The sequence below is a fragment of the Peromyscus leucopus genome, chromosome 15, assembly GCF_004664715.2.
Source record: "Peromyscus leucopus breed LL Stock chromosome 15, UCI_PerLeu_2.1, whole genome shotgun sequence".
NCBI lineage: Eukaryota > Metazoa > Chordata > Mammalia > Rodentia > Cricetidae > Peromyscus > Peromyscus leucopus.
Window position 1 is genome coordinate 71869900 of NC_051076.1, and position 23341 is coordinate 71893240.

At 37.6% G+C, this 23341-nt stretch overlaps 1 pseudogene; it reads right to left on the reverse strand.

Annotated features, from left to right (window-relative positions):
* The window catches only part of LOC114700243, a 31569-nt pseudogene extending 10507 nt beyond the window's left edge, over window positions 1–21062 (reverse strand).
* Between the last annotated feature and the right edge of the window lie 2279 nt (window positions 21063–23341).

Sequence of the window (23341 nt, forward strand, 5' to 3'; positions counted from 1 at the left end):
ACAAAGACATGAAAACAGTATCAAAAAGCAAAGCCAAGTTTTTAGGTGTACAGTAATTGTCAAACATCCCACAGCATTCCAAGACTATTTCTAAGTAAATCAAAAGGGAGGCACACGAATTCTGTGCTGGGGATGTCTTTTTTGTATGCTATGAATGTATTACTCTGATTGATTTATAAATAAAATGCTGATTGGCCAGTAGCCAGGTAGGAAGTATAGTATAGGCGGGATAAGCAGAGAGGAGAATTCTGGGAAATGGAAGGCTAAGTCAGGAGATGCTGCCAGCCACCATGGCCATGAGAAGCAAGATGTAAAGTACTGGTAAGCCACAAGCCACACGGCAACTTATAGATTAATAGAAATGGGTTAATTTAAGATATAAGAACTAGATAGCAAAAAGCCTGCCATCTTCAAACAGTTAATATGTAATATAAGTCTCTGTGTATTTACTTGGGTCAGAGTGGTTATAGGGGCCCCAGTGGGAGTGAAGAAATCTCTAGCTACAATTCTGAATACATGAAATTAGAAAATGTGTTTGAATATACATTTAGTTTAAAACTCTTATCAAACTATAAATAATAGAAGGCTGATTTAGCATAATAAAGACTATTTTCAAACCATGTGTTATCTATAATGACACATTAGATACTGGGATTTTAAGCTTAAGGAAGTGACAAAAAAAATCAACCAACAAATAAAAACAGTGTCCATATCAATGACTCCATCGATGCAGAAACATAGACTCTGAGAAGAAAAATAGAGCCAGTAGATGCATAAAGGGAAGAAAGTGTGAAAGAGAAACATAAATATTGCTAATAAGTAAAAGTATTCTGCACATCTGAACACAGGTTTTTAAAAATAGTTTATTTTCAAGTTTCAATGGCAGAGTGATCATGTAAATATTCATTTTCTTTACCCATTCATTCACTGATAGACATCTAGGTTGTTTACAATTTCTGACTACTATGGATAGAGCAGCAATGAACATGGTTGTACAAGTGTGTTTGTGCTAGTATGAATCATCTGTGGGGTATATGCTGGAATAATATTGGTCTACCTTAACATAGATGGCTCCCATTTTCCTGAGAAATAGCCACACTGATTTCCAGAGTGACTATAAAAGTATTTTTGACCATATTCACAGGTAAACAAATGGAACTAGAAAAAAAATCATCCTGAGTGATTTAACCCAGATACACTAAGTCAAATATATTATGTATTCACTTATATGAAGATATCAGCTGTTCAGTCAAAGACAAGCAAGCTACATCCATAGAACACAGATATTGTATATACAGTAAAGTACTAGGGAGGGCCAGATCTCTCTAAGAAGTTGAAATATAATAGATAAAGTTATTATCTATTAAATAGAATAGTTAAGGATGGTGGGAGGAAGACTGGAACTAGAGAAAAAGGATCAAATGGTGTTGGGAGAGAAAGAGGGGGATAAGGCAGGAAATACCAGGAAAGACTGTGAAAACCAAGGGGCATTTGAAAAACAGACTACTCTTTAGGGTATACTACACAGAAAGCAGTGGATGGCCAACACGAAATGAACTCATTTGTCATCTTTGGTGGTTCCTTGTCTTATAATGCCATGTAAGGGATTCCCCTTTATTTTTATTTTTACTTTTATTATTCTTTTTATTTATATTTGCATATATATCATGGCTTCTGGTTTTGTATTTTTATGAGATTCCTGAATATGTGAACAAGGACGTCTGTTCAACTATATTTATTTCTTTTGACGTTTCTTGAATCTTTTTCTTCTGTTTGTTTGGCTTGTCTCATTTCAATTTGTTTCTTTTTATTTTATCTTATATTTTATTATTTTTTACATCTGTTTATTTTCTAATGTGAGCAAGAAAGTGGATGGATCTATATAGGGGAGGAGGTAGGGAGAAGGTAGCAGTAGTTGAGGGAGGGGAAATCATAATCAGATTATACTGTATGAAAACAATCTACTTTCAATAAAGAAACAAACTAAAAAATGAAAGAAAATAGTGGTTGACACAGTTTAAAATGCAGTACACATATTTGTGTGTGTGTGTGTGTTTGTGTGTGTGTGTGTGTGTGTGTGTGTGTGTGTGTGTGTGTGTACATCAATGCAAGTGTCTGAAGAGGTCAAAAGGGAGTCAGAGTGTAGTGTCTGATGCCATAGAACTAGAGTTGTGGGAGGATGTCATCTGTCTGACATAGGTGTGGGGACCCAAGCTGTGGTACAAGATTAGTGCACATTCTAAACTGATAAGTTATTTCTCCTGCCCCAAATGATTGCATAAGACCCCCACATATAAATTGTTTAAGCATAGCTTTCTCAATTTATAGAATATGCATGTTATGAGTTGTTTTAGTTAGGGTTGCTATTGCTGTCTGGAAACACCATAACCAGAGAGGAAAAGGTTTATCTGGCTCACACTTCCACATTACAGTTCATCATGGAAGGAGATCTGGGCAGGAACTCAAACAGGGCAGGAACCTGGAGGCAAGAGCTGATGTAGAGGATATGGAGGAGTGATGCCTACTGGCTTGTCAATCACAGCTTGTTCAGGCTATTTTCTTATAGAACTTAGGACCACAAGTCCAGTGTGGCCCCATCCACATTGAGCTGGGCCCCTGTCCATCAATCTACATACTAGAGGGTATCATATGACCAGAGAGGATGGCAACTGATGTGTCTTTTCTTCATATAAAGGGTTTAAATATATTTATAAGGATTTCATTGTCAGTATGCTACATAATGCTAATTACTTCAAAATAGCCTCACCTACAGAGAGGAAAGCATGAATTTGAAATTCTGCATGGTCTTTGGCAAGATACACTTGAGCCATGGCATGAATTATAAGAAAAGTGACATTCAAAGTGTGAAAATGACAATTTTCCAAGAGTCATTAGAGGACAGGTAAAATAAGCACAGCCACAATGAGACACTGTCTCATGTTCCCAATTCTGGGATATAAGGGCAAACATTTCATTTTCACAGCAGCACATGAATGTGTACGTATGGAACCACATGTGATTTTATGTATACACTCACGCACAGCTGACCCAATTTGGAGAGTCATGTCTATACATGTAAAGAAACAGTGTGTCCATGTGTACACACACAAAACCTGATTACACATACAAAATCATGTGTGTATACCTATGGAAGCATATCTGTGTATGTGTACATGTGCATAAACCTGACTCCATCCACAGAAGCATGAATGTGTACATATGCAATCTTATGTGTATGTATGCATAGATTCACACAAGCTTTACCCAATCTTCAGAGACATGTGCAAAGTGGTTGTAGACTGTGTAGCTGAAAGTTTTCCTGTGTCCTGCCCTGTCTCAAAGCTGTTTGGTCCCAATTAAACACAGAGAGGCTTATATTACTTACAAACTGTATGGTCTATGGCAGACCTCTTGCTAGCTCACTCTTATATCTTAAATTAACCCATTTCTATTCATCTATGTTTTGTCACATGTTCCATGGTTTTACCAGTCTGTTGGTATGTTGCTTCTGCTTTTGTGGTGGCTGGCATCTCTCCTTGCCTTCTTCCTGTCTCTCTGTTCTCTAAGCTGCCTTGCCATAGGCCAAACAGCTTTATCAACTAATCAGAGCAACACATATTCACAGTGCACAGAAAGACATTCCCCCATCAAGTCTGTTTACACACTAGAACAGTATATGTCAGTAAATAAAGAAACTGGGGTAACAAATACCAAATGAAGAGATTGACAAATATTTTCACTGAAATGAGTCAGTGATAAAATTATATCAGTGAAGTAATATTTAGATAAATGTGTAAAATAAGATATGCAATGTGTACTTTTAGCATATTGTTATAAATCTACACATACATATGTCTATTCTTAAGTTATTTTATGTTTATTTATAGTTACGTGTATATGTGTGGATTTATGCATGCAAGAGCAGGTGTCCACAGAAGCCAGAAGAGCATTTAGTTTCCCTGGAGCTTGAGCAATAGCTGATTGTGAGCCACTTGATTTGGTTCCTGGGATCTGAAATTGCTCCTCTGCAATAACAGTAAGTATCCTCCTGATCCTAACTACTGAGCCATCTCTGAGGCACTAAATTGTACATAATTATGCTTTTACTAAAGCATACACTTAATAAAATCAAATCCAAATATATGAATGTCCTTAGGAAGAATAATAGACACAGAGATAAGAGTCAGCTTTCACAGCTAAGTTTCCAATATTGACCATGTAAAGGTGAAGCATTACACTAAGTTGTTTGTCACGTGATTATTATAATTATCAGTGTGTGTGTGTGTGTGTGTGTGTGTGTGTGTGTGTGTGTGCTCACGCAATGCATGTCCACATGCATGAGCATGTGCTTATGGATTTGTGTTGCCAAGGCCAGATGTTGATGCTGGGATACCTTCTCTCCAGTCATTTCTCTAGCTTATTTTACTAAGACAAGAACTGATGCTCATTATCTCATGGACACTGTTCTGGTCCAAGTGCACCTGGATTCCCCTGTCTGGCTCCCTCCTCACACTAGGGCTAGGGTCACAGACATACATATCAAGTCATGCCTGGATTTTACATGGGACCTAAAGACTTAAATTCATGTCCTTATTTTTGCAGAGCAAGCACTTAACTCTTTGAGCCATGTCTCCATCCTGATCATATTATTTTGGATGCCTTAATTATACTTTAAAAGTAAACACCAAATAAAAATAGAAAGTTAATTACCAGTAATTGAAATTCAACAAACATGCAATTTATTTCTACATATCCTCTGCATTTTTGCAACCACAAAGGTTTTTTTTACATTTCAAATTAGCTTATATACAAATCACAGTGCAGTCATTTTGTAGATGTCTACTCCTGCACACATTTCAAGGCAGTTTTAGAAACCACTTCCTCTAATGTCCAGCTTTATGTGTCCAGACAATGATGAAAAGACAAGTGTGGCTTCATAATGTTTGATAACATTAGTTGTATAATATAACAAATACTTTGAAATAAATTTTGGAGTTAAAACTAGTTTTGTTTACTGAATGAATTTTGCTGAAGGCTAATTGCAATACAGAAAAACAGAAAACCAAAGAGCTAGTGAGTCCTCACCTGTTTAGTGTGTAAGGCAGAAATCTCTGTAGTATTACCTAATGCTATGACTAATGATATAGAATTTGATGAGATGGGAAAAACATGTTAAGTAGCTGACTGTAAGCCTAATGGTATTTTCTTATCATTGAGTGTTCTTTCTGACTTGACCCTCCCCACTTATTACAATGGCATCCCACAATGTGTTGAAATTTGTAAGTGAACATAAATCTCTAAGCCTTAGACAATACTCTGCAAAGCCAAGATACATGTGGATATCATATTTGCTTATGTCTTATTTTAATAAACACTTTGTGTTAAGGTAAAAAAAAAATCAGGGTTTCTGGGTCTTTCAATCTTACATGTAATGGGTATATATAGTCTCCCTCCCCACCTTCTCCCCCTCTCTCTTCCTCTCTCTCTCTCTCCCCCTCTCTCTTCCTCTCTCTCTCTCTCTCTCTCTCTCTCTCTCTCTCTCTCTCTCTCACACACACACACACACACACATTCAAGTTCAAGTTTGAGGGTGGAAAACAAGCAGTTCTTAGGAGAGAAAGTGGGTGTATATTTGTTGCTGTTGGTGCCCTTATAAAGAAACACCAGGCCACAATAATTCCTGAAGTGATAAAATATTTCTGAAATTTTGAAGAATCTATATGCAGATGGCTAGCACTTATTCTGTGTGTTTATTTATATTTACAAATATTCATGTGTGTGTACACATGTACCTGTGTGGAAATGGGTGCACACATATACATGTGGACTTGTGTGCATTGAACTTGAAGTTAGGTGCCTGCCTCAGTTACTTTTCCATCTAACTTGTTTGAAACCAGATCTTCACAAAACCATGAGCTCAACAAATTTACATGAATTGACTGATCAGTGAGCCCCAAGCATACTCTTTTCTCTTGCTCTACCAGTACTGAGTTGTGGAGTTGCAGGGTACAGGCTTCCCTAATGAACTAACTTCCATTCTGTGACTTCAGTGAGAGTGTGTTGTATTGAAAACTGAGCCTCACATATAAGAAAATGACCACAAGACCCTCCATCTTTGATCTTGGGCCCCATTCTTTGTCTTATGAAAAGAATGTTTGTCCTTGGAAGAAGAGAAAACTCACCCTTGTGGAAACAAACATAGAGATGCTCAAGGTGGATACAAACACTTTGATGGGGAATTTAGAGGTAAAAGCCAGTTTCAGAGAGAGCAGGGAGGAAGGTCAGTAGGGAGAGCTTCTGATACTCACCAGTCTCAATTAATTTATTGAAGCATGGATGTAATTATTCTTAATAATAAAAACTCAGAGTCAGATAATTAGGGTGAAAGCGGAAAGATCAGAGAAGAGCAGCAACCACTTAGAGACTTCTTACCTCTACAGATCCTCAGACCAAATGGGGAGGATCCTATTTCTAGGAGTCCTCAGATTGAATGGGTTTGCCATCCTTTTCCCAACAACTTTATATTCCTGTCACCATCTCCCTAGTCCTGGAATTAAAGGTGTTCACTATCACTGCCCAGATCTGTTTCTCTTTTAGATGGGATCAATCTCTTGTAGCCCAGGGTGGCCTTGAAACTCCAATCTACCTGCTTCTTCCTCCCAAGTGCTGGAATTAGAGGTGAGTGTCACAACTGCCTGGCCTCTATAGTTAACCAGTGGCTAGCTCTGCCCTTTGATTTCCAGGCAACTTTACTTGTCAGAACACAAACAAAATATCATATAAAATTTACCTCTTTAATTTCCTAGATCTTTAATTGCCAGGCAGGTGCTAGAATTCATGCTGGTTAAAGAATTGAATGCTCAGGGGTGAGGCTCACTTGCCTTTCTCACAGTGTTATATAATTAGGATGGGGTTTGAGGAAAAAAATAACATAGTACTTTACTTTCTTTTTTTCTGATGATTTAGATAGCAAAGATACAGTTTTTTAAAATTACTTTAATCCACATTGAGTTGCAATTTCAATTGAATAATGCTGCCTGAGATTTGTATAAAACCTCTCCAAAGAGCTCAAGGAGTTTTATAGACACTATTTAATCATTCTTCTTAATATCCCTGGGTAAAAGACAGCCAAGGCCAGTAGCCCTATTATCATAAATGGAGATAGTAAATAACTGGGATCACTTGCAAAGTAGTTGTCATGGTCATATGGGCATGCTCCCCCACTCTTGTAAGCAACCTTTCTTTCATTTTGAGTTTATCAATTGGATGTATGAAAACAGATTTTTTGCTATGTATTAAATTTCATAATCTTGAAAATGTCATCAATATCTCAAGCTTGGCTTTAACATGTATGAAATATGAATACTCAAAATACAATACTTTTTAATTGTTTAATTTACACAATATATAAAAACATAAAAGTTGCACATTACATAGTGTTTGGAGACCACATAACAATTCAGTACAAGACACCAGTGGGATGTTCAAATCTGGCTATACATACCCATGACCTCAATTTATTATCTTTGTGGTAAAATTTGTCTGAGTTGTTTCTTCTCGTTCCCTGAAATACACAGTTCATGGATGTTATCTATAGTACCCTACTGTGCAGTAACTCATCAGAGGCACTGGCTACCACTGCGGATAAATTCTCATTGAGAAACATACCCAGATCTCCCTCTTCTTTACCATTTCCAGACTCTGACAACTACCACTTTACTCTCAAATTCTTAGAGGTGTTGAGGTGAGCTTTTTAACTACTTCTTATATAAATCTCATGGCTCTTACACTTTCGCACCTTCTTTATTCCCTTAATTTAACAATCTCCAGACTTTTCCATGTTGGTATAAATGATAGTGTACTAGTGTTTGTGTGTGAGAGTTCACATGTTCACTTATTTAAAAGTGCAAATGTATGGGGCAGTGGTCTTGTATATATGCTTAATTGTATGTGGAGGCCACGATATTCTCATTTGTCATTCCTCAGGGGTAGTGTACTTTGTCATAGTTTCAGAAAGGGTCCTTCATTGGCCTGTAATTCACCAAGAAGGCAAGACTGCCTGAAGTAAAGCCCTAGAGATCCCTCTGTCTCTCATCCCCAGCAGAAGGATTAAAAGTATGAATCACTGTGAGTGACTTTTTAAAATGTCATCTTTGGAGAATCCAATTCTGTGCTAATGCAGTCTAATAAAACTATATCTTATATCCGAAGAGACTGGAATGTTTGCTGGATTTCACAGACAGAATTAACAATACACCCCTACCTAGTTCACTGCTATCCTACTGTGTATTCTCTTGTTGTTTAACCTGCCTTCAGGAGAATAATGCAACAATCAACCTTACTCGCCTTGGATTTCCCAAGTAATCAAATTTTATAATTCAGGCTAAAGCATAGCTGAAGTGTAATGTTATCTACTATTCCATGGCCCTGACCCAAAACTAGGCATGTGCATCATTTATCAACAACAGCAAATAGAGAAGTTGAAAACAATTTTCTAATATCTACAATAAAGTTTAAAACAACAATTTATGATTATTGGTTGATAAAGAGTGTCAGTGAGGATCAGTTGGAGCCAGTGACTAATCCTTTGTAAAACTCTGTTAAATATTTCTGTAAAATATTCCTCTCCTTCTTCATGTGATGATTTCCTATGCTGTTCAATAAATACAGAGAGAAGCTCATTGTTAAGGACAGACAAGCACACAGTCCCACAGCAGTTACACACAAAACAAAAACAAACACACAGCTTTTATAACAGACAGACACATATAGGGACAGACACACAGAGATGCAAGGACAGATTCACAAGACAGCCTTCAGGCAGTTACAGTTTCAGATTCTTATAACAGATTAACAGAGGGCAGAAGACACAGGGAGCATGAAGTAGAGAATTCAAATCTGAACTTGATTAAGTGACTCCAAGGGGGTGTTTTTATTTATTTCCTTAATGCAATACTAATGTTTAATTGGTGACTTGGATTTAATCGCTAATATGTATAATCCACACACACACAACTCAAACTTCCATGCATGGCAAATTCTCTTGTGACTGAACCAGCCTCCTTCACAGGTTCCAGTGGTTATCTGTCTACATGGTATTTCACTACAAATGTATATCACATTTTTCTTTATGCATTTCTCAGTTGATGGAAACTTGGAGGTTCACTCTTTTCTGTCCTAAAGTGCTACAATAAGTCAATAAAAGGGGAGATTTATATCTGTGAAACAGCAGTGTCATTTTGAGAATTAAATCCTAATGCATCAAAGGGCAAAAGTCTAGTAACATATGCACAGGATCTTCAGAACCACACTAACTCCCTTAACTATGAAATGTTAACTTATAATGTCAAGTACAATGTTAAGAACACAGCCAGTATTTGTAAGATATGCAATGTGATATTGACTTTTAAGTATTCATTTAATTCCTTTTATTTCTCAGTGCCCAACTGACTTTAGATGTAGCCCTGTTCAGCATGCTCTCCTGCAAAACTTCCACCATCTCTCTGCAGATATTTGAGCAGCCACAACTTTCCTGTTCATTCATTAGCTTCTGCAACTATCCCTGAACTGTTTACAGCACCACACCCTGCTTTACCATCATCTCTGTTGGACTTTGGTAGAGTTTCTATTGTCCTGGTTTGAACAGGTCAAACTGTCTATAGACGTTCTTTCATTATCTCCAAGGTGAAAAGCAGCCTCAGATGAGGAATAAATTTCCATAGGCCATAATGTGACAGACAGTCCATTGAGCAGATGACACAGCTGGGTGGGACTGGGTAGATACATACTTGAAGAAACACAGTTTTCAAGGAAGGAGCCCAGATTCTCCCTGTTGAACCATCATGTGTCAAAGTAGTCCCCAGATTTATCCACTTGGTAACCTCTTGAGGAAAAAATTTATTTGTACAAGTTCTGTACAAAGACAGCTTTTGTAATACCAATTTACCTATATAACACAGATTATAATGTATATCATTTCATATATGTAAATATGTTTATAATATCTATTTCTCATTATTTATCAATATAAAGGTTTTTACCTTAGTGTTTCCCCTCATCTTGTTCTATTTTATTTTTCTGTTTGGGTTTTACTTTTTGAGACAAGAGTCTCACTCTGTAAAGCTCTCTGGTATGGAATTCATAGATATGTACCACCTCTGCTTTGTGAATGCTGGGATTAAAAGTGCAGGCCATCTCACTTGCTCTGTTGTCTTATATATGTAACTAAGATGATATGTAGGTTTTCACTATTAATAAATAGGTGCTTTCTAACCTTATTTTTGTTTGTTCTGTATTTCATCTATAATCATAACATATGAACCAAATACAACTTAACCATTACACTCTCTCTTAATTTCCAGTATCTTGCTTTGTTGTCAGAAAAATAATATAATTTAAATCTATATTTGAGTCATTCTGTATCCTATTAATTAGTTCAATTAATATTCAATTTCTAGTCATATTGAGAATACTTGTTGTTTGAAAATGTATATGAATAAATGTATGCATTTATTAATAAATGTATCTTAAAAGATCAATATTTTATCACTTTTAAGACCATATCTTGTAATTGAGTACATGAAATTTCAGAGTGAACTTTTTCTTCTAATTTCCCACATTGTGGCTCAAAACCATGCATAACAAGTTTCAGGCAATCTGGTGTCCTCTTCTGGCCATCATGGGAACTGCAGGCACCTGGTGCACACACTAACACAATCAAAACACCAGTAGCAACCAACACACCAGTACACATAAAATAAAAACAAACAAATTTTGTTTAAATTTCAAACTACATTTAGGCATTTATTTATTCATTTGTGTTTGGGGTAGCAGGAGTGTGGAGATTGAAGGACAACTTAAAAGTATGTTCTCCTACTCTAACCATATGGATCCCAGGCATCTAACTCAGGACCCCCCTGAGCCCTCTTAGTGGCTGTGTACTAGTGTTTTATAAATAGCACATTGTTGTTTAACTTTCTCTGTCAGCCATAATTTCTTCTTTAATAATAAATGTTAGTTCATTTACACTTTATTTAATTGCTGATATGGCTCTAGTTACATTGTTTTCCTTCCTTGAGACAGACTTACTTCCTGTCATGTTTGGATTTATCTCATCATGACTTTCTCTCTTATTAGTATTTTAGCATATATATTAGAAATTTCTGAACATGGTTTCAAGATAAAGAAGTTTAATGCAGGTGGATATGTCAAGCCTTGTAAAAATACAGGATCTTACATTGCTCTAATTTCATCTGTTCTTCATGATTTATTGTTGTAGAATAATTTGATTCTATTTCAATGAATTTTTAAAGCCAACATTATATTGTCATTATGCAGTCAGGGTTCACTTAGGTGGAGTCAGGAACATTCACAGACCTGCCTTCTCCCAGGTCATGCCGGGTTTCCTCTCATTTTGCATAGAAACAATTGCAATTTTGCTTGTACTCTCTCAGAAGCAAGGACATTCAATTTTTGTTGGTAAACAAGTACTTTACTTTTGTCCTTGGTGGATTTTTCCCTTTCATTTATGCTGCATTTGCAGTTTAGAAGGTTTGATTTCCCTGTGTATGGGGATCTCTGGTGTAAACTAGTCTTTCCTTCAAATGATCATTTGAATTTGTAAAAGGTAAAAATGTCTCATTTCTTTGTTTCTTTCTTTTCTGTCTTTCTTCTTTTTATTTATTTACTTTTGGGGGGGGTTCCTATGAAATCCAGGTTTCCATAGACTTTATTTAATTTTTTATGTTAACTTTTCTCTTTTACTTCATGTTAAGAATGGTCTCTGACTCTTTCTACCTCCGCATAGCTACCTATCTCCACATTGCTACATTCTATACATATAGCTACATGTCTTCTTTACAAATATATGGCCACACATCTCTATACACAGTTACATCTGTTTTCACATATCTACACATCTAACTTTTACATACATTTCTCTTCTGTCTCTTTTTTTACTCAGTTTCATCTTCCTTGTCTCTACACAGTTACAAATCTCCATAGAGCCACAGCTAGACATCTCATTTACAGAGCTCTCTCACCATGCAGCACTTTACACATTTCCTAGGCATAGTTCCTCTATGTAGCAGCAGCTCTTTCTCACTGCTCTCTCTCTCTCTCTCTCTCTCTCTCTCTCTCTCTCTCTCTCTCACACACACACACACACACACACACACACACACACACACACACACTTCTAGATTATTCATTCACTGTAGATGTAACCAACCATCTTATTAAATAAGAAACACAGAAACAATGTAAAAGAGAAAGCCAAGAGGTCAGAGCTCAGAGCTAAAATCTCACCCTTCCTCCTCCTGTCCCAGCTTCTGGAAAGAGAGCTATATCCTGTCTGTTCGTGTTTTTTTTTTATAGTATTTTGTTCTGCCTTCTCATTGGTTGTAAACCCAAACACGTGACTGCCACGTCACTGTCTGAATGTACAGCCCCCTAGGTCTTAAAGGCATATGTCTCCAATGCTGGCTGTATCCCTGAACACACAGAGATCTATGGGATTAAAGGCGTGTGCCACCACAACCACACTCTGTCTATGGTTCTAATAGCTCTGACCCCCGGGCAACTTTATTTATTAACATACAATCAAAATCACATTTCAGTACAATTAGAATACCACCACATTTCCCCTTTTCTATTTTACTAAAAAGAAAAAAAAAAGCAAAAGGTTATAACTAACAAAAGAAAAACTATATACAAAAGTACAATAACTATATACAATATATAAAAGTAATAAATACCTAAACAGGTATTTGACAAATCAGAGAAAATAATTCCATTATCTATCCTATTTTGGTAAATCCAAGATGTATCTAATGCACTTTCTATCCTAAGTAATTTTCAACTCTAACTAACTAATTTTCAACCATAACTAAATAATCTTCAACTCCCTCAGAGACCCAAGAAGGGAATAATATTAGCTAACAAAAATAAAAACAGGAAGTGCATGCAAGCAACTTCCAAAAAATTTTGTGAGTTGACAGAAACAGCCAGCTGCCTGGGCAGTCACCTGAGGTTTCTCCGCAGTGTTGGGGCATCATCTTCAGCCTATAGGCTTAGTGTATCTGACAGACTCATTTGTGATGTGGGATGTACACAAGGTCAACAGTTCAACCTCACATTGGGTGAGAGCAGTCCACGTACCAGAAACACCTGAATTCCACTAGTGTCCTGTCATGATTCAGGATTTTAAATTCTGGAAATTGTTGACAGTTTTTTAATTCAACTGTCCATTCTTCTTGGCTGTGTATATATGGCTTCACCTCAGCATCCCCTTCTTCTCCACATCCCTCTCTTAAATGCCAGTCTACTATTGAGAGGCATGAGCTTTCAGCTGCTGTTCTATTGCACAACAGAAGCCATCTGCCCTCTTCTTGTTAAGCTGCCTTCGAAGAAAAGGGCACTGTACCTTTTCTGGATTGTGAAGGCCACTTCAGGGATGGGGCCATATTGTCCTGGCCTCAGAAGATGCCTTTTGATAAAGCCATAACCACACTTGTTTTGGCAAGAATCAGTAGTCCTTTGTTTCGTGTTCTGTCTGTCCATTTTGTCCTGTTGATTCGAGGATACTTTGTTGTCCAGTGGCTAACTTTTGCCACAATGAAAGTTGACTCCATATTTCTTCAATGCCCATATTCTCTCTGAAGTAGATTGGTATTGCCAGGAGCCGACGTGTCTCAAAAAAGAAAAATTTTCTAAGTTATTAAAACATTTTAAATGCCATATTCTGTAGATCTCTGAAGGGTTTGAAGATGACCTGTCTAAAACATCTCTGCTCAATTTTTAAAACATATCTAATATGACTACAAGTTCTATTGTAATATCTAACTACTAACTTTCATTTCTTTATATCCTAATAGTTGGTAATAATAACATTCAAGGATCAGAAATTTGCATTACATTGTTAAATGAATGGTATAAATACAATTAGAAATATACATATAGCATTTTCTAACAATATCAATTTCAAATTTGTATACAATATAAAACAATCCAATCCAATGTAAAGTATTTAAAACTAGTAATTGTCTTTTTCTTTTCTTTCTTTCTTTTCCTTCCTTTTTTTTTTAAACAAGAACCTTAAATCTAATCTCCTTTGCATAGCCTTTTTCCTAACACTTGACAACAACTTGTAACCAACCCCCCTAAATATTGAAAATTATCCCAGACCCAAAACCCATTAAAAGGACCAAAAAAACCACAAACCCCACACCACCTCTTTGGAAATGTGGGCGTTGTATTCTTAAAATTGCTTCCTGCAGGGTATGGGCGAAGTTTTCTTTATCCTGAAAGAAAAATTTTAGGTTAATTGTCAAATTCTAGGAGAGGTAACTATATCCTTCATTATCCAGTCTGTGTATAATGCCAAAGTTCAGGGTTTATCTCAAGTCCTTATTCAAGCAGTCTTTGAGACTGGATCATCTCAGCTAGTCATCTCAAAATTGCTCTGAGCACCTTGTAGTTCAAAGCTGATCTGTGGATGATGTTTGTCAGCTTAATGATATTATTATTGTCCACGTGGAATTGTTGTTGTTGTGGGGCCCCATCTTCTTTCTGGAGACTTCAGTTGATGTTAGGCCTGGCCGTGATTTCCTGCAGAAAACTGATAAGAGACTCGAACACAAAAACATATATATGCAGATAGCCTTTTTTCTAGAATTAGTTAGTACTCTATATGACCATTCATATCTTAACAAAGTTTAAAATGTATATATCTATATATCTATATATGTTAATCTTGTAAATTTTGATATAAAATTCATACTTTAAGAAAAGTTTAAAGAATCAGAATAGAATCAAAGAGTTGAGATTAGTAATAGAATAGTCCCTTAATTAATTTTGCTTTTGTCCTGTACCATAGCAGAAGATGGCTCTTTTATTCTGGCATGATACAGGGAGTTTGCATTTTCCTTTTAACAACATGCTTGAGTTTAAAGAAGGAGAGAGCCATTCTCCAACTCCAAAGTCAGCTTTAAATTTTAATTGAACTGGGACTATTAGAAGACCAATAGTGTTAAATATTTAGAGAAAAGCAGAAACAAACATTTAGGAAGACAAAAATTTTTTAGATAATATATACCCATACACCATTTCATTCTGTTTCTTGGGATAGATGATTTGTCCCTTTTCTTCAGTTGTCTCATTTGTCCAGTATTCTTCAGATTCCTTAACCTTCATTCTCCTAAAAGACAAAAACAAAAACCTTTCCCCAAGACTAATTTTGGGGATGTTTCCTTTTGGCAAGTTATTATCTGATTAAATGAAAAGGCATGTGTTACTGGTACAAGTTAGTTTAAATTGGATGTTCATGCTGGTTGATGAACTAGCACCTCCTCTAATTAAGAGGTCTCTCTTGTTCAAATCGAACCTTTATCAATTTTGATGGTACCCACAGCTTATCTTCTCCTGTAGAAACAAAAGCAAAACCTCGTCCCCAATGTAATACATACATTGGTTTCCATTCTGAGGTCAGCACATCCTTAAAGTATATAGGCTGATTTAATTCTGTAGTTTTTTCTATTACCCAATGTCTCTCTGCAGCTGTTGTTCCTTTCTCATTGGCATTGAGAAAATTCAAAGTTAGAAGAGCATTATGCAGTCTATTTCTGGGGGGTTTTGTTACCCATTTCTGTTTATTTAGCATATCCTTTAGAGTTCTGTTTGATCTTTCTATAACTGCTTGACCTGTAGGATTATGTGGTATGCCTGTAATATGCTTTATATTGTAATAAGCAAAAAACTGTTTCATTTTAACAGACATATGATGGAGCATTGTCAGTTTTGATTTGTGCAGGTATACCCATGATGGCCATAACTTCTAGCAAATGAGTGATTACAGAATCAGCTTTTTCAGAACTCAAAGCAGTTGCCCATTGAAATCCTGAATATGTATCGACGGTGTGGTGTACATATTTCAGTTTTCCAAATTCTGCAAAGTGAAACACGTCCATCTGCCAGATTTCATTTCTCTGAGTACCCTTTTGGTTACATCCTGCTGGTAATGGCGTTTGATTGTAGAAGGAACAAGTAGGACATTTCTTTACTATTTCTTTGGCTTGTTGCCAGGTTATGGAAAATCCTTTTTTAAACCTTTACTATTGGCATGATATTTTTTATGAAATTCTGAGGCCTCCAGCACATTTCCTACCAATAATTTATCAATCTCATCATTGCCTTGTGCTAGAGGGCCTGCCAGCCCAGTATGGGATCGAATGTGAGTTTATAAATAAAGGATGATTCCTTTTCCTGATTGTATCTTGTAATTGAATAAATAGTGAAGTTGATTCTGAAGCATCAGGGATAAATTCTGCAGTCTCAATATGTAACACCACTCTTTCAGCATACTGAGAGTCAGTTACTATGTTGAGAGGTTCTGAAAAATCCATTAATACCAACAGAATAGCATACAGTTCTGATTTTTGAACTGAATTATACGGACTTTGAACCACTTTACTTAAATTTTCTGATTTGTAACCTGCCTTTCCTTCTTCGTTGGCATCTGTATAAAATGTACGAACTCCAGATATGGGTTTTTGCCATACAATTCGAGGCAAGATCCAATCAGCTCTCTTTATAAGATCAATTCTATTGCTTTTGGGATATTTGCTGTTAATTTCTCCCAAAAAATTACTGCAAGCTCTTTGCCAAGGTTCACTTTCTGTCCATAATTTTTCAATGTCCTCCTTAGTTAATGGTACGACAATTTCTGCTGGGTCTATGCCTGCTAATTGACGAAGTCTCAATTTTCCTTTGTAAATCAAGTCAGAGATTTTTTCCACTTAAGTTTTTAATTTTTTATTTGGTTTATTTGGTAAAAATATCCATTCCAATATAATATCTTCCCTCTGCATTAATATTCCAGTAGGAAAACGCCTAGAAGGTAAAATAACCAAAATGCAATCCAGCTTTGGATCAATACGATCCACCTGTCCTTCATGCACTTTCTTTTCTACCAAGGCCAATTCTTTCTCAGCTTCAGGTGATAATTCTCTTGGACTATTTAAGTCCTTGTCACCTTCTAAGGTTTTGAACAAATTAGTCAGTTCATCATTTTTTACCCCAACAATAGTTCGTAGATGAGAAATGTCTCCAAATAATCTTTGAAAGTCATTAAGAGTCTGTAGTCTATCTCTCCGAATTTGCACCTTTTGGGGTCTAATTTTTTGTAGCTCTATTTTATATCCTAAATAATTAATAGAATCTCCTCTTTGTATCTTTTCAGGAGCAATTTGTAATCCCCAGCAAGGCAAATTTTTTTTTTACTTCTTCAAACATTCTAAAGTATCTGCATTTGAGTCAGCTAGTAAAATATCGTCCATATAATGATAAATTATAGATTTAGGAAATTTTTTACGTATCACTTCCAATGGCTGTTGTACAAAGTATTGACACAGAGTTGGGCTAATCAACATTCCCTGTAGGAGGAACCTCCATTGAAATCTTTTAACCGGTTGAGAATTATTATAAGTAGGTACTGTAAAAGCAAATCCTTCTCTGTCTTTTTCTTGTAAGGGTATTGAAAAGAAACAGTCTTTTAAATCAATAACTATGAAAGGCCATCCTTTTGGTAACAGAGTAGGCAAAGGCATCTCAGATTATAGAGAGCCCATTGGCTGAATTACTTTGTTAATTGCTCTAAGGTCTGTTACCATTCTCCATTTACCATATTTCTTTTTAATAACAAATACAGAAGAATTCCAAGGGCTGGTTGATTTTTCAATATGCTGAGCATTTAGCTGTTCTTCTACCAGCTCTTCTAAAGCCTGGACTTTCTCTGTTGTTATAGGCCATTGCTGGACCCATACGCGCTTGTCTGTTAACCATTTTAAAGGTAGAGCTGTTGGTGTCTTTGGAAGATCATCAGTTATTGTGCCCTGTTCTTATATAATATGGATGGCTGGTCACCACTCATTAGAACAATATCTTCTAATATTTCTCTCAGTAACATGTTCTAGTTTATGATTTGTTTCTGAGATTGGAGGGATGTTAATCTGAGTATTCCATTGTTGCAACATGTCTCGACCCCACAGGTTCATAGTTATGTTAGCCACATATGGTTTTAATTTTCCTCTCTGTACTTCTGGACCTATACATTCGAGCCATCTTCCACTCTGTTTCACTTGAGATAATGTCCCAATTCCTAACAGTTGAACATTTACCTCCTGAAGAGGCCAAGTTGGATGCCAAAATTCTGGTGCAATTATGGTAACGTCCGCACCTGTGTCTACCAGACCAGACAACAAAACACCATTTATTTATTTATTTATTTTTTTGAGACAGGGTTTCTCTGTGTAGCTTTGCACCTTTCCTGGAGCTCACTTGGTAGCCCAGGCTGGCCTCGAACTCACAGAGATCCGCCTGGCTCTGCCTCCCGAGTGCTGGGATTAAAGGCGTGCGCCACCAACGCCCGGCTAACACCATTTATTTTTATCGTTAATTTTGGTCTTTGTTCATTAATAGAAGTTTGCCAAAAAATTTTCTTTATGTTTTCTCCTGAATTTGCTATTCTCTCTGTTTCATCATCCTGACCAGCATGATTTATTCCAATAGGCATTTGGTTATTTAATCGCTCAGAGCAGGGATTTCCTCTATGGCTGCAGGAAAGGTTTGAACCGGATTTGCAATGGGGGCCTGCGTGAGGCCCTCTGGGAGTTTCCCGAAGACTGAGGCAAAGGATTACCCTGTCTGTCCTTTGTTGATCTACATTCGTTGGTCCAGTGTTTTCGCTTACCACACCTTCTGCATACTCCAGAAGGAAGGGGCATTCTGTTGCCATTGTTCCTTGAAGAAACATTGTTTCTAGGAATGACCTGTTTACAGTCCCTTTTCAAATGTCCTTGCTTTCCACATCCAAAACATCTAACACTCCTCAAACCTTTTGAAATTACTTCTCCTACCCACATATCATCATGCTCATCAGCCTCAACATTAATTGTTTCTCTAATCCAATCTTCCATAGGTGCAGATCTTGCCCTTAATGGCCTGATTATTCTTTTACATGCTGCATTCACATTCTCAAAGGCCAAAGATTCAATTATTGCCTTACCAGCTTCTGAATCCGATACCATTCTCTTTACTGCTGAAGCCAGTCTTTGTAAAAAATCTGTAAAAGACTCTTTTGGGCCTTGCAAAACCATTTTGTAAATGACTCAGATTTTTTTCCTGGTTCCTCAACTCTGTCCTATGCATTCAAGGCTGCCGTTCGACATAAAATTAGGGTTTAGACATCATATAAACATTGTGTTTGTACTGAAGCATATTGGCCTTCTCCAATAAACTGATCCTGGCAAACTTGTATTCCTTTATCCCTCCATTGTTTTTCTATGTTTTTAGCCTCCTCCTTAAACCAGGTCAGAAATTGAAGTCTCTGGCTGGGTTCCAGAACACCTTGTGCAAGGTCCCGCCAGTCCTGTGGTACTATCCTATTATATGTTGACCAAGAGTTTAACATTTGCTTTACAGATGGGGAATGCATGCCATAAGATAATACTGCCTCCTTAAACCTTTTTAAATCCAACATTTCAATTGGAGCCCAAATATTTTGTGTAGCCATTTGATCAGGCATCTGCTGTACGGTTACAGGATAAATTAAGGGTGCCTGTGTGAAAACAGGCTTTCTTTCTGCAACCTTATGATCCCGACTTAAAACAACTTCACTGTTAATTTCTTCTGTCTGAATTTTTACAGGTTTAACAAGTTCTTCTAAAGCTGTTATCCTGGCACTTAAATTGACTATCTTTTTAAATATTAAAATGTGGATTAGCATAGTGATAAGCTGCATAATTCCACCAATACTAATATTATATAGTTGTTCCATTGTCAGGCTGCCTAAAATTTCAAACAAAAACCAATTTTCTTCAAATGTACACATAAAACCCATTTGTTTTTTAATGTGGAAAAAATTTCTCTTTTAGATAGTTTCCTTTAAAATATCTGATATGTTATGACTTACCAAATCTGCGTAGAACAGTAGAAACCTGAGGGGATTTTCAAAACAGCCACCTAGTGTCCCAGGTGTAAATCCAGAGAGAGAGAGAGAGAGAGAGAGAGAGACAGAGAGAGAGAGAGAGAGAGAGAGAGAGAGAGAGAGAGAGAGGAAAGAGAGAGAGGAAAGAGAGAGAGAGAACGCACAAGAAAGCGTAGCCGGCTAAAGCTTAAATCCAGCCACGTGTTCCCTCTTGTGCCGAGTCAAGGCTTGGGTCTGGCTTCCTTAAGCTCCAACCACGTGAGTTGGCTTTACAGGCAGGGCCCTGTTCAGCAGGGCAGGTCTGAGTTGTTTGTAACACCTGTAACACCAGCTTTAAGCAAGCAGCTCACCGATAGTCCAGCCTGAGGTCAAGCATACCTAGACCCAGGCTAAGGAGCCACCGCTCGGACTAAGAAGCCGATCGCTGCCTGCTGCCTCCTGCCGCCGCCTGCCGCCCTTGCGGGAAAGCGGATCTGCCACCAAGCCAAGCGGTTTTTAATGGATTCTTGTCACATTGGGTGCCAGATGTAGATGTAACCAACTGTCTTATTAAATAAGAAACACAGAAACAATGTAAAAGAGAAAGCCAAGAGGTCAGAGCTCAGAGCTAAAATCTCACCCTTCCTCCTCCTGTCCCAGCTTCCGGAAAGAGAGCTATATCCTGTCTGTTCGTGTTTTTTTTTTATAGTATTTTGTTCTGCCTTCTCATTGGTTGTAAACCCAAACACGTGACTGCCACGTCACTGTCTGAATGTACAGCCCCCTAGGTCTTAAAGGCATATGTCTCCAATGCTGGCTGTATCCCTGAACACACAGAGATCTATGGGATTAAAGGCATGTGCCACCACTGCCACACTCTGTCTATGGCTCTAATAGCTCTGACCCCCGGGCAACTTTATTTATTAACATACAGTCAAAATCACATTTCAGTACAGTTAGAATACCACCACAATTCACACTTTACTCATTCACTCTTTCACCTACTCACTCCCTCACACTTCTCTCAAGCTTCCTCCTCCTCTTCCTCCTCCTCCTCCTCCTCCTCCTCGTCGTCCTGGTCCTCGTCCTCCTTCTTCTTCATCTCTCAGTACACACACATACACACACTTTACTCACATTCTGCAGCAGTGCACACATAGTTCGATCTCTGTCTATCTCCACACTGCCCCTGCTGCTGCCTCACAGTCAAGCTCGGGACAATTATAAGTTACACTTTCAAGTCCCTACCCATTCTCAAAACACAAGGTAAGTTACATAGTTCCTCTTAGGCTAGTAACGTCACATTGACCCATGTGTGTAACTCTAAGTTGATGAAAGTTCTAGACATTAAACAATTGGCTGAACCTTGAGCGGTCAGGGTACATGCATAAAGGGAGCTACTGCAAGGACTATATCTTGATGTAAACAGCCTGGCCTTGATTCTAATATCTGGGAATTAGTCTTGTATATATTCTGTAGGGGCAGTTTAGTCTGTCTAGGGCTTGTTCTAAGGTCTTTGCAAAATGTGTAAAAGGCTGCCTTTGAGGCTGTAACTACTGCTACTTTCCTGTGTCAGTAAAGAATAATATTCTGGTAATATTTCTGTTCACTAGAATTATACAATTTAAACAGAAATCCACAGCTAAATGTGTGCCCAGAGATGTAAAACACACCACCAAGGGCTGTGGAAAGCACCCAACAGCTGTCTTATTAGAGAGGCAGAGCAGTGGCAAAGACAAAGTTACCTACAGAAAAAAAATGGGTTGTAGCTTGGGTTTTTCTGCCTTACCCACAGTCAGGACAAATCTTTGTCACCCGCCAGTCCCACAGCCGCTCAGACCCAACCAAGTAAACACAGAGACTTATATTGCATACAAACTGTATGGCCGTGGCAGGCTTCTTGCTAACTGTTCTTATAGCTTAAATTAATCCATTTCCATAAATCTATGCCTTGCCACGTGGCTGGTGGCTTACCGGCATCTTCACATGCTGCTGGTCATGGCGGCGGCTGCAGTGTCTCTCCGTGTCAGCCTTCCACTTCCCAGAATTCTCCGCTCTCTTTGTCCCACCTACTTCCTGCCTGGCCACTGGCCAACCAGTGTTTTATTTATTGACCAATCAGAGCAATTTGACATATAGACTGTCCCACAGCAATGGGTTCCACAGACAGTGAATCCATGGCTTTGCCAGATGGGGCTAATCCTCAGGGAGTTAGATATCTGGAGGATCTACTTTTCAAACACTAGTTGTCACCTGCTGTGTACTGTCATGGCTCTCAGAACCCATTTGCTTGGAATGCCTCTTTGTATTCTTTTATGTGGATGTGATCCCTATCCTGCATACTAAGGTCTCTTTCTTGGATCCAGCAGAAAGATGCATCTAGTTAGAGTACATTCGGTCAGTCTGTTGCTTTTGGTGGTGGTAGAGGTTGTGACTACACATGTTGAGAGTTATCAGTGGACAGTAATTGTTAATTCTCATTATTTTGTTGTTGTGTTATGACCTAGCTCCCTTTTTGATTAGCTAGTCTGTGATTGCTTATTTCTTGTGCTTTCTTGTTTGTGGTTAAACTCTTTACTTGAAATTTTTCTTCTATTGCCTTGTTTAGGATTACATCTTCTTTAGTGCTTAATTTTTTCCTGCTTGTGCTATTTTATTTATACAGAATTTAGTAAGCAAGGATATGTTCGTGGTGTTCCAAAACATAGATCATATCATTTTTGTTTATTCACATGTGTTTCGCTTCCTTTTGTTCATCTTTTAGTTATCATTAACAAACAATTCCATTATACATTTATTATTTCTAAACACTTTTCCCTCAATTTTTGACATCATTGATAAACAGTTATCTTTTATAACCATTTTTACTCATAACCCAATAGCCCAATTTTTAATAATCTAAAGGTACATGACAACCCATTCTCAGGCTTGTAGCTCTGGTTGCTTCAAGGATGCCAAACTAAAACAAAATCTTCAAGCAAGCCTGGGCATATTGCCAAGTCCCAAGCAGTGTATTATTACCTCTTTTTTATTAATATGAAATTTTATATTCAATTTACATACCAACCAGAGATACCCCTCCTCTCTTTTCCTGCCCCCCAGGTTCCCTGCAATGCACTCCCTATTCCCACCTCCTCCAAGTCAAGGTTTCCCATGGGGATTCAGCAGAGTCTGGTACATTCAGTTGAGGCATGTCCAAGGTCCTCCTCCCAGCATCAAGGCTGCACAAGGTGTCACACCTTAGGAACTGGGCTCCAAAAAGCCTGCTTATGTATCAGGGATAGATCCTGATCCCCGTCACTGGGGGCTCTCTAAACAGTTCAGCTATACAACTGTCTCATGTATCCAAAGGGCCTAGTCCAGTCCCATGGGGACTCCATA